This window comes from Camellia sinensis, chromosome 13 (genome assembly GCF_055761805.1).
Source record: "Camellia sinensis isolate YWXY chromosome 13, ASM5576180v1, whole genome shotgun sequence".
NCBI lineage: Eukaryota > Viridiplantae > Streptophyta > Magnoliopsida > Ericales > Theaceae > Camellia > Camellia sinensis.
The window spans coordinates 10,662,557-10,674,025 of NC_138973.1; the positions used below are offsets into that span (position 1 = coordinate 10,662,557).

The window sequence follows — 11,469 nt, forward strand, 5'->3', positions numbered from 1 at the left end:
ACATTTTATAGTTTCCATAATTTTTATGATTTTTGTTATGCAATTTGTGGTTAAATTACGTATTTTTGTGGCAACGAAATAAATTTTTGTGGAGAGGTTACTCATTTTAGTTGTAGGTTATGCTTTTTTTCTTTCGAGGTTATGCATTTTAGTGAGTTGTGTTATGAATGTTTGTGGTTATATAATATTATTTATTATTTTGATATGTTTACCTATTAGTTAACCTATTTTACAGGTCATCAATTTATAAGAAAAACCACAAAAAAGTATTTACTTTAACCACAAATCCTTCAATATAATTTTTAGTGGTAAAAGGACAACTAAATTGTTTTTAATATACAAGTGTCTTCATAAAAGATTTTTGTTGCAACATGGACACAAAATCAACATTTAAACTACCTCTTTCTATATAGATCTACATTGATTTAGAGTGAGAAAAAGAGGTAAAGAGATAATGCAGACGTCCAATGTAATTCTTACCCCTCTCCATCGTCAATGTTAATGTGGTCCCTTGTTAATTTTCTTGTGAGGATCTTTGGACATCACACAAAGTCATATAATCTCCATAATCCTTAATATAGATCAAGGGAGTGTGTGTGTCCTATTTTACTCCTGCAGAAAAGTTTTTCCAAACACCCTTTTGCAGTAAAATAAGTGTACAATTACATTGTATGGAGAATTTTATATTTTTTTATCTAAGCAATGGAATTGAATTTTTTTTTTTTAAAAAATGTTTTATATTTATAAACATTTAGAATCAATTTCATGATTTTTTGAGCAAGTCGAATTTTTATATTAATTTTGAGTCATGTTTATTTGCTTTTTATATTTAAAATCATAATAAATTTGATATAAAAAATGAGAAGTGTTGTGATTATTACAGGGATTAGAGATGTTGATAACGAAATTTCACTGTCCAAGCTAACATTTACATAATGAATGAAATTTTACTATGTACGCATGTTAACTTGGACGGTAAATTTTATTAAATTCTTTTATTGCATAATCCATATTGACCCAACTAAACCCACCCATTTGCCAACTGCATACATGATAAATGTTAGAAACACTGGATAATGCCCCAAGCTTCATTGAAAATGGAGCACCATAAGGTACTTCCAAGACAAGCAGTGATCAGTTGCTTGTATTAGCATTGCGGTACCAATATTTTTGCTAAATTTGCAGGCGAATGTCTTGCCACGAGGTGGAAAATAATTATACAGACACTACAAGAAAAATTCAATGTCACGGCGCTTAAAAAAAGACGCTTTTTGAAAACGTCTTTATTTCTCGTTTTCCAAGACCCGTGCCTTCGCTGATGCTTAACTCTACCAGTTAATTAATGAGTTACAAAAAAGAAAAAAAAACAAACCTCTGCCACTCAAACCCATAGAATATCACTTTTTTTTCCAAACATCACAGTCACAGACTCATCACCCTCTCCCCTCCCTTTCTCCTTTTCCAACATTATTCTCTCTCTAAAATGGCACGAATGAAGCTCTCTTTGTAGATATTGACGAAGCAACTGATGATGAAGATTTCAAGTAAGTCTATTGTAGATCAAAACCTTAGATCTTTTATCTCAATCGTTTTTCATTATTTTTTTATTTTGAAATCTTGTTTTGTGCACTCGATTTGACTAATTTTTTTCGAGATTATTCGATCTCTCTTCGATGTTGTTCGATCTCCCTTGATTTTCATGTATCTAGGGTTTCGTTCTTCACGGCGCTTAAAAAATGCAGTGGATCTTTTTGAAAGGGCTTTTCAATCTGTACTCGCTGTGTTCACTCGAGATTCAGAGATTTTCATGACTGCACAGTAGCAATCAAGATCTGTTTTGATTTACATTCTATTAGTTTGATCTCATTCGATTGACTGAAACGGTTGCTTAGGATTTCGATTTCCATTGTTGATCTAGGTGCTCGTCTCTTTTATTGGTCTGACCCAAGCTTGTTTTGGATGATTTTGATTTCGATCTATGTTTTTGTTTTTCTTAGGTATCGGATCTATAACTCTTTTATTTTTTTTAGTTCTCTCAGGTAGTCAGCTTCAATGGTTTTGATCTGTAACTGTATTTTATTTAAATAGTTTTATTGTTTGTTCTACAAATAGGTAGCTAAGAAGATTTATGTATTTTCTCTCACTCTGTGTATCCTCTTTTTTAGGTTTTTATTTGCTAAAAGATGATTGATGAACATTGCTTATTGCTCCATTTATTTATTAATTAATACTTACTGCTATTTGTTGTTATTATCATCAGTATTAGTCTTGCTGTGCAAACATCTTTGATTGGCCTTCATGGTGTTCATGCTGTTTTAAACGGTATAATTTTTTATGGAGCAACATATAATAATTTCATGCATCTGTAGGTAAGTTATAGTATATATTGTAGCTTTGCCTGCTCTTTGTTGTCCAGTGTTTTATTCATATTACATGCATTATGTGATTTTTTTTACATTGAAATATCTACAGAGAATCACGTTCCCATTTACTTCATATATGAATTTGACAATATTCAACTCTCATCATAATTCTAAGCTCTCCTTTGCAATTTACCATTGATTACAGACAGTTGCTGGATTAGCAGCAGATGGGAGGCAGGTTGTTGCACGAGCAAAGTTTGAAGCAACAAATTATGAAAGGTTTACATTATGAATGATGAAAAAACTATCAAGTCAAGAAAATATATAGACAATAGATATTTATTCTCTATTTTGGTTTTCCTCTTAGGAATTTATGGATGAAATTTTTTAATAGTTCTTCTAATTATGATATGAATTTTTACTTTTTTAATGAGATCTTACTATGCTTATGTCTAATTGGTAGTGGTAATGTAATGTAGGTATTTAACATACATATTACAACTGACAAATAATTCTTGCTATATTTATTTTTTTAATGAGCTCTTTTCCACTTCCTACTTGATATTGTTATTTATTTGTTTGTTTTTGTATAGATTTCTTTCATCAGATGGTATTAACAATAAATAAAATCTTATGGTACATTGCCCCATTTAGCATCCATGTTTATGATATTTCAGTATGTCCTTAATATGGACCATTCGAGTAGACACGGCACCACTACGATGTCCATGATCTTCATCTAATGGCTAATGTGTATTAATGTGTATTCAAGGAGTAGAAACCATTCTTGAACATGTTCTTAGCCTTTTCTATGTAATTTGGAAGAAGGAGCTGTATCATTCTATTAGGCTCTCTAACTTTTTAAAAAAAATTAAATAAAAAATCATGCTATCAGGATCTTTGGAAATCGTGCTCGTGGGTGCTTGTAAAATTTGGATCCATCTAATTTCGAATATTGACCAAAGGTGCTGTCTTGTATATCAAGTTTATATCCAAGCTTCTTCTTCATCAAGGTTCATAATTCTATATATTGGCCTGCCAAACATAAATTAAAGAGTAAATTACATTAACCTCTCCTAAGGTTTGAAAAATATATAGTAAGCCTCACAAGTTTAGCATAATTACATTGGACTCTCTTAAGGTTTTAATTCGCATAGCACTGAGCCTCATTTTCATTAGAAATTTGTTAGTCACGTAGATGGAAAAATGATGATGTCATCTCTTTTACAATGAAATGTACATTTTTTCCTTATTTATTTTTTGTGTCTTCATACCATCTTCATTTGTTCCTGTCCCTTTAACCTCGCTAAAAGGGAGGTCACTGTAATTTTTTCAAAGTTGTGGAGTTTGCTGGGAGATTAGTGTAATTTACCCTAAATTAAATGACATGTTAGAATCTTGCAAAAGCTTGGATTCCCTCTGACATCTGTCCTCTTCCAGATAGTAGTTCATTTTGCTTGTGACTTGCTGGAAAGATTCAAAACTCTAGCAAGTTTTTTGTTCACTAATTTCTTATGCTATGTTTAGATGTTCCACTTCCAGCTAGTGATCGCTTAAATTTAGATAGAATATTGACTTCCATTCTTGGCCATCGCAGGTGGGCAGTCGTCATTAGCTGACTATTGCACTTATTATGTAGCTTTGCCAGTTGCCCATAACCCAGTTAAGATTTAAACAATTCTAGTAAAAAAAAAAAGCAAGTGCTTCTGATTGTTGATTTTTTTAGTTGTTTTCTCAGTTATATGGTGTACATGTATGCATTGAACTGTTGAAATTTCCTGCGTCAATAACAACATAGTTCATGTTTGCTTTGTTATCAACATATTGGTATTCTTGTGCAACACAAAATTTATTTGCTCCTGTTACAAAGCCATTAGTTACATCTATGTAAATATTCATGCTTCTGTTTTCATGAAATCGGATGTAGTTAGTTAATTATTGGAATTCAAATCAGGTTAGAAGAGAAACTCACCAATATAGAATCAGAGAATAAGGTCCTTTGTCAGCAGGCTGTCTCCATGGCACCTAATAAGATCCTCTCAGGACGCTCCAGATCAATTCTTCAGGTTCTCCCAGAAATCAATCTTCTTCAAATCATGAACTAATGTTGTGGATGTTTTATGAAATTTTCATGTTTTCATCTATTGGAAGAGAGGTGGTGAGAGTGGTCATTTGTTTGTAGATACAAAGACAACTTTGGTAAATTTTCATGTTTTATGAAATCCTTTTTTTAAACAAGCATTTTTGTTGATTACTGTTAAAAATGCCTTAGAATCTGCATAGCCCTTCATTAAAACCAAAGGGATCTTTCAGAAGTAGAGGACAAACCACAAAAATCTCTTAATGAGAAACAGCAAGAGAATCAGGAGCTTCTTATCCGATGTATTGGACAACACCTAGGCTTCGCAGGGAACAGACCAATTGCTGCTTGTATCATCTACAAATGCCTTCTACAGTGGAGATCTTTTGAAGTTGAGCGGACTAGTATGTTTGACCGAATCATTCAGACCATAGGCCATGCTATCGAGGTTTGAATAGTCTAATCCTATATGCTACTAGTGTGTCTTGTTTTCGCTTTTTGTCATAATTGGCTTCTCATAACTAAGTATTATTATTTGGATTAAAGACCCAGGATAACAATGACATCTTAGCCTATTGGTTGTCCAATTCCTCGACTCTTCTGCTGCTGCCCCAGCGTACATTGAAAGCAAGTGGTGCTGCTGGAATGGCTCCTCAGCACCGTTGATCATCCTCGGCTACTCTGTTTGGAAGGATGACACAGGTAATTTAAAGTTCCCATTTGAATTTCCATGTTCCGTCATCAAACAAAGTTTTAGTCCTTTCGTTAGTTCAGGTGTTTGCTATTATTTTTAATCTTTCCTTTGTAAATGTGCAGAACAAATTAGTTTATCACAAAAAAATGTATATTAGTTTCAATTTCTTGTCTAACAGTTAATTTAGGTTTTGTACTCATAAGCAAAATTTTCAACTGTAATAGACAAATCTGTTTGAAGAACAAATTTTGAAGAACAGATTTAAAAAAAAAAAACACACAGTAATATAACAGCAGAACGGCTTTTGCAAACAAAAATCTGCAGAACAGATTAGTTTTCACATGGTGCACAAAAAAAGTATGTTAGTTTCAATTTTTGGTCAAACAGTTATTTTATATTATGTACTGATAAGCAAATAATTACTCAATTGTAATTTGTCAAATCTGTTTGAATAACATATTTTAAAAAAAAAAGAAAAAGAAAACACATAGTAATATAACTCCAGAACAGATTATGAAAGCAAAAATTTGGAGAGCTGATTTTATGAAATACATGTTTTCTGGAGGAGAATATTTCTGATTTTATGTTGCAGCTTATTCCCTGTAAATTTCTTCAGTTACAATGTTAATAAGATATCATAAATAGCAGGAAGAAAAAGATGGAGAGGTTTCGAGGGTTTTGCATCTGTATACAGCTGAAAGATTATCATCATTTGGAGAGCTGGCACTAATGTGAGTTCTCTTTCTCTCCATTAAATTTTCCTGTATCTGGATTTAATTGTCAGTAGCATATTTTCCATAAATGCCGTTCATGTTTACTTAAACCGTTAAACGAGTAAAACTCTCTCCATTAATAATTTTCCTGTATCTGGATTTAAGTGTCAGTATCATATTTTCTTTTATTTCTTGTATGTTGTTTGTTTCCAACTAAATTTTAAAATTTTCAACTCAACTATTAGTGAATTCTGTTTTCTGTCGTACCAGATGCTAGAAAATGAGAAACTCATTTTCCAGATTTCCAGCGAAACAAACAGAGAATTATTTTATTTTATTTGTCGTGAGCTGATTCTCATCATTCTTTATTGAAATTAGAATAGTTAAAGCAAATTATGAACTATATGGACTTGTATTGTATTTCTATTTGTCAAAATTATTTATCCTCTGTTGTTCTGCGCTTTGTAGGGTTTGAAAAGGAAATGTTTACAAGGACGAACGAGAAACAGGCTATGGAAAGAGAAGCATATCTTTGGTTTGTCTCAGATATGTGAAGTGTACACCAAAGAAAACGACACAAACTTTATTTCACTGCTTAGAAAGTGCAAGGTTGGTTCACAGAGTTGACCCTAAATATGTCTAGTGTGCTTGTCTGAGCTTCCTATATCTCTCTTATTGGGTAATTTTCAATTTTTTTGTGGAAATTGTGAATGTATTAGTCACGAGGATTAGTTTTGAGAATCGAATAACTTAGCTATGTGGTTGCCATCTCTTTTTTTTATTAGCAATTCCGAAGTGAAAACAATTGTGAGGATTTTCCGTTTTGGATTTTTTGTTTGTTTGGTGTCTTATTTGCTCTTTTTTATCTTGTCCTGGAAATAATGGATTCTGCATTTTTGCAACTTTTGAAGAGCTAAGGTCGACTTGAGAACAATGAGGATATTTGATTTGCTTGTGTAGAGCCTTGTAATTGTTGGCAGCAGATGATCTCTATCTGTCTGGGAGCAGAGGATCTCTGTTTCTGTCTCTCTCACACACACACACACACATTATTCATCATAATATCTGAGCATATTATATACACAAACATGTATATATATAACTGAGCATTTTATGATGTCATTATATGCCGCGAGTGCTTGAAATATGCAGCCTGTGGGGTTTGCCACTCTGATCTTCACGTAATCATAGGTGAACTTCCATTTGCTAGCCCTTGTGTTGTGGGTCATGAGATCACAGGTGAGGTGGTTGAGCATGGGCCCCTCACGGACACCAAAATCATTGAAAGGTTTACTTAAATTTTCTTTAAAAATATGCTGTAATTAATCACGGTTCACTAAGAACTCCCAAAATGATGGACTGGTCCTCAACATGGATAACAGGATTAGTTTTGCCTTGATTCTTCAGATTTCCAGTCGGAGCTCATGTGGTTGGAGCTTTCATAATGCCTTGCGGTAGCTGTTTCTTCTGTAATAAGGTGATTAAATCAACTAATTCCTCAACTTTTCTTTCCCTTGATCTTATTTTATCTCTGACATTGTGACTTGCTGGTGTCGATATATATAATACATGGTGTCAATCTTATATAGTAAGTTTTTTTGAGTGAATACAGGGTCAAGATGACTTATGCGAGGATTTCTTCGCTTATAACCGTGCAAAAGGAACCCTTTATGACGGAGAAACCCGCTTGTTCCTCCGCAACAGTGGTAACTGTTTTGTTACCACTTACAATTTACTTCATCTTAATATGAACTTGAATACTCAATTTTCAACACATTCTAATTGAGCACTTTTAGTTTTCGTTATGTAATTTTTCCTTTTGGATATTCTGTTTGTGTTAGGCATGTTGATTTCTCGACAGAGTAGTTTTAGTTACTCATCATATAAGTGCTGGCCTCTTCTTACATGTGAAACTCAACAGGGTTGAGTGGCCTCTTCTAAAGCCAAATCTTCTGTCCTGTTTGGTTGCTGAGAAAGTGGGGGGAAAAAGTAAAGAAAATGAATTTTTTGAGTCCTACTGGATACTGTCATTTCTGGGTTTTGTTGTATATTATTTATGTAGTTGATGAATTCGTTGATTGTTGAAAGGTCTGACATGATTGTATTTTTATCAAAATTATATATACATTTTTTTCGGGTTTTGTACTGAAGAACAAGGGTTTTCGTTGGCTAATCATTGGTTACCTTGTTTGGTTGCTGAGAGAGTGGGGGGAAAGAAAAGAAAGGGCAACTTTGAGTCGTATGGGTAACTTTCTGTTAATGAAAAGATTTGGACTCATTAAGACAAATATTTCTGGTAAGTCTTTGTGAATCCATACGACTTTCGTTCTTCCATTTCTTTGTCTTGAACTATCAATTGACTTGGGTTCTTGGGTACTTCAAGATGGAGATAATTGAAGTGTTGATGTTCTTATTTATTATCATCTTATAACATTTCTAAGCAACCAAACGAAATGTTAGGCGCTCATTACTTGGAAATCAGTTTTTTGCTCTCTGTTTTACGATCTTCTTTTCCTTTTATTTATTTGCGTTCAGTTTCTTTTGGTCTTTATGTTCAATGAAAATTTCAAACATGCACATGGACGAACACATTTTATTTATAAAATGTAAAAAAAAAATAAAAATAAAAACTTGCAGGACTGAATCCAAGCAGGGCATTAACTCTTGTTATTGACATTCTTCTGCAAAAAAACATTATGCTGCACAGCCTGTACATTGTTTCGTTATAAACTTTATAATCCTCACCAGGGAAAAGCAGGGCCTTATTCTATTTAATAAATTTGTTGGGTGAAAATAGAGTGCAAAGCAGGCAGTAAATTGTTGAGGGAGATTCCTCCTATTTTTTAGTACCTACGTACATATAATTTATAAACAATAAATTAATGCAATTTTGAATATTGGTTGCATGCCTGTTACTGATTCATGTTTTGGTTTCATAATTGCTTTCATTGACTGCATTCAGGAATCGAGTGCTTGGCATCGGAACTTCTAGAGCTTGTTGTGCTAAATCAGAAGTAGCAAGTTGTTGTTTAGATGTCAAAGCCAGTAATGTTGATTCTCGCCTAGTAGCATCTGATGGATGCATCTCTTTGAAGAGATTTTACAGTGCAGCACATGGTTCCCCAAATTTCTTTATGGGGTGTTGCAGTTTTTCTTCACAAGCTGACACAAAAAGCAGTGCACAAGAAGAAGATGATTTGGAGGATGGGTTTTCTGAGCTTGAGAATGCAGCTAGTGCTGCTGATGTGGTTCAAGACAGCAATGTTGACGATTAAACGAAGATCAATTGATTTCTGAACCAGAGGTCTCTGAAGAAGAAGATGATGGTGATGGTGTAGAAGAACCTCAAAATGACCTGGAATTATTTGATACTGAGGTAGAAGTAACTGAGAAAAGACCTCCACAAAAGAGAGCTTCTTCAGCATTGTTCAAGGCTATCATGGCTGCTCCAGGTTTGTCTGTTCAAAGTGCTTTGGATAAGTGGGTTGAGGAGGGAAATGACTTGAATTGACCTGAGATAGCCTTGGCCATGCTCAACCTTCGGAAACGTCGGATGTATGGAAGGGCCTTGCAGGTAATTTGTCTCAATTCTTTTGTTGCATATGATTAATCTGAGTTAGCTTGTGTTAAAGAGTATTTGTGCTTAAATCTTCACTTTTAAATTCTAGCAGTCTGTAATCTGGTTTCAATAAGTAGATGCGGTATACTGAATGTGTTAACCAGCCTTTACATTGATTTATTTATTATCTTTGTTTTCAATGTATTGTGGCTCTAAATCAGGATAACAAAGTTGGGAAAACTCTTAAAAGAATAAAGACCCTTCAAAAAGTTTTCTACCTAGAAAAACTATCATTGCACCTTTATTTTTTTTTAAAAAGTATACTTGACCAGAATTCTAAGTTTTACTGCCGTACAAAAGATACCACTCCTGAGGGTTTCTGTTTACAACCTAGCAACAAAGCCGTAATCGCAAGTCCTAGGGTTTAAAGGATAATTTTTCCCCTTATGGAGTAAATAAAGTTTTAAGAATTTTTGTCCATTATTAATCAATCTTAGCCACTACTTCATGCAGTGTGGTTCTTCATGGTAATCTCTTTATATAATCATGCAACATGATATTATACATTCTTAATAGGGTGGAAAATATGCTGCTTGTATCTTTCTTCATCAATTGAATTGGTTGTCATTCTTTTTTTAAGTTGCAATTCATCAGAGATTAATCATTTTTGCCATTTGATTTTTAGACAACCCTGCTATGTGTGCAAGAAAATCATGTAATAGGCAAGGCAACAATCCTAGTACCCTTGAAACTAAAACTGAAACTGACAGTTTCTACATTGACTTGTACCCTTGAAACTGAAATTGACATTGAGATTTGCTGGGGTGTAATATGCAGTAATTTAGTGGCCAACAACTTCACAATGGAGAGTTCAAACAACAGGTGATTCTCTCCCTGCTGTATGCTTTTGTTTTTATTACATATGATTCTGAACATTCAGTGAAACAACAACACTTGAAAGTTAGTTTCTTTCCCGTTAAATTGTTTTATCATTGAACAACATGAGTTGGTTAACAGCACCTGCTTAAGCAGTCAAACATACGTGACAGTGCTGCTGAATGCAATAGTTTTTTGAGCTTTTCATGATGCTGATGTGTGCTCATAAATTTATGTGAAATAATGATGATGGCACCTTTCTAGTTTTGAAGATATAGAATATTTCATTGATCTTATCTGTAGCATGCTGAGACGACTCGTAGAGGAAAGAAGAGCTTGCCAAGAAACCAAACATGCCATGCTTGGTCTCCTAATGAATGGGGGTGAAGAAAACAGATATAATCTAACAGATGAAGAGATAATTGATCAAACGATAGCAATTTTGTATTCTGGATACGAGACTGTATTCACTCAAAAAACTTACTATATAAGATTTCTATTGGAAATTTAGTCCTCTTATATATAACATATTTTGACTGATAGCAATTTTGTGGCTTTGTATACAAGGTAGTAATTAATTTTTTGGTTGAGAATTGTGAATACAATTTTTCGATATGTTATTTTGGGGGTAATATTAAAATATCATTTGTGGATATGTTATGTTGTGGGTAATGGTGATTGGTGAATGGGAAAGTGAATTAATGATGCATTTGATATTTGAATGTAAGTTATTATTTCATATTAGTGTTATTCATTTTTATTATATGTATTTTTTTAGTTTAATCACATAAATTAGCACAATTTCAAAAAAAAAAAAAAGAGATATCATGGCGTTTTTTTAAAAACGCCGCTTAAAACCCAAAATATTAACGGTTAGATTTTTTTAAAAAGATATGACGGCGTTTAAAAAATGTCGCTAAATATCATAATGACGTCATGGTATTGTCAAGTAAGACATTTAGTGGCATTTTTGAAAACGCCGTCTATACTAATATAACGACGTTTTTAAAACGTCAGGAAGTTATAGCGACGGCCGCGTCTTCGGCGCTTGATGCTAAGCGTCGCAAAAAGAATTAGCGGCGTTTTTGACACTTAAAAAACGCCGCTAAAAGCAGAATTTCCTGCAGTGAGAAACGCAATAAAAGAAAAATCAAATAATCCCCCAGCCAAATAATAATAATAAC

The 11,469-nt window shown here is 33.4% G+C and overlaps 1 long non-coding RNA gene across 2 annotated transcripts; it reads left to right on the forward strand.

The window, feature by feature from the left end:
- Positions 1-1,230: 1,230 nt before the first annotated feature.
- On the forward strand, positions 1,231-10,940 carry LOC145805946 (uncharacterized). Of its 2 annotated transcripts, XR_014348294.1 has the most exons (10): positions 1,231-1,544; positions 2,569-2,642; positions 3,961-4,891; positions 4,990-5,145; positions 5,786-5,868; positions 6,319-6,459; positions 7,258-7,327; positions 7,463-7,556; positions 10,247-10,291; positions 10,589-10,940. It is a non-coding gene; the product is annotated as an uncharacterized LOC145805946 (long non-coding RNA). The 2 variants fall into 2 exon arrangements; XR_014348293.1 differs by lacking the exons at positions 1,231-1,544; positions 2,569-2,642; positions 3,961-4,891; ... (1 more) ...; positions 5,786-5,868; positions 6,319-6,459 and adding an exon at positions 6,469-7,138.
- Positions 10,941-11,469: the final 529 nt, after the last annotated feature.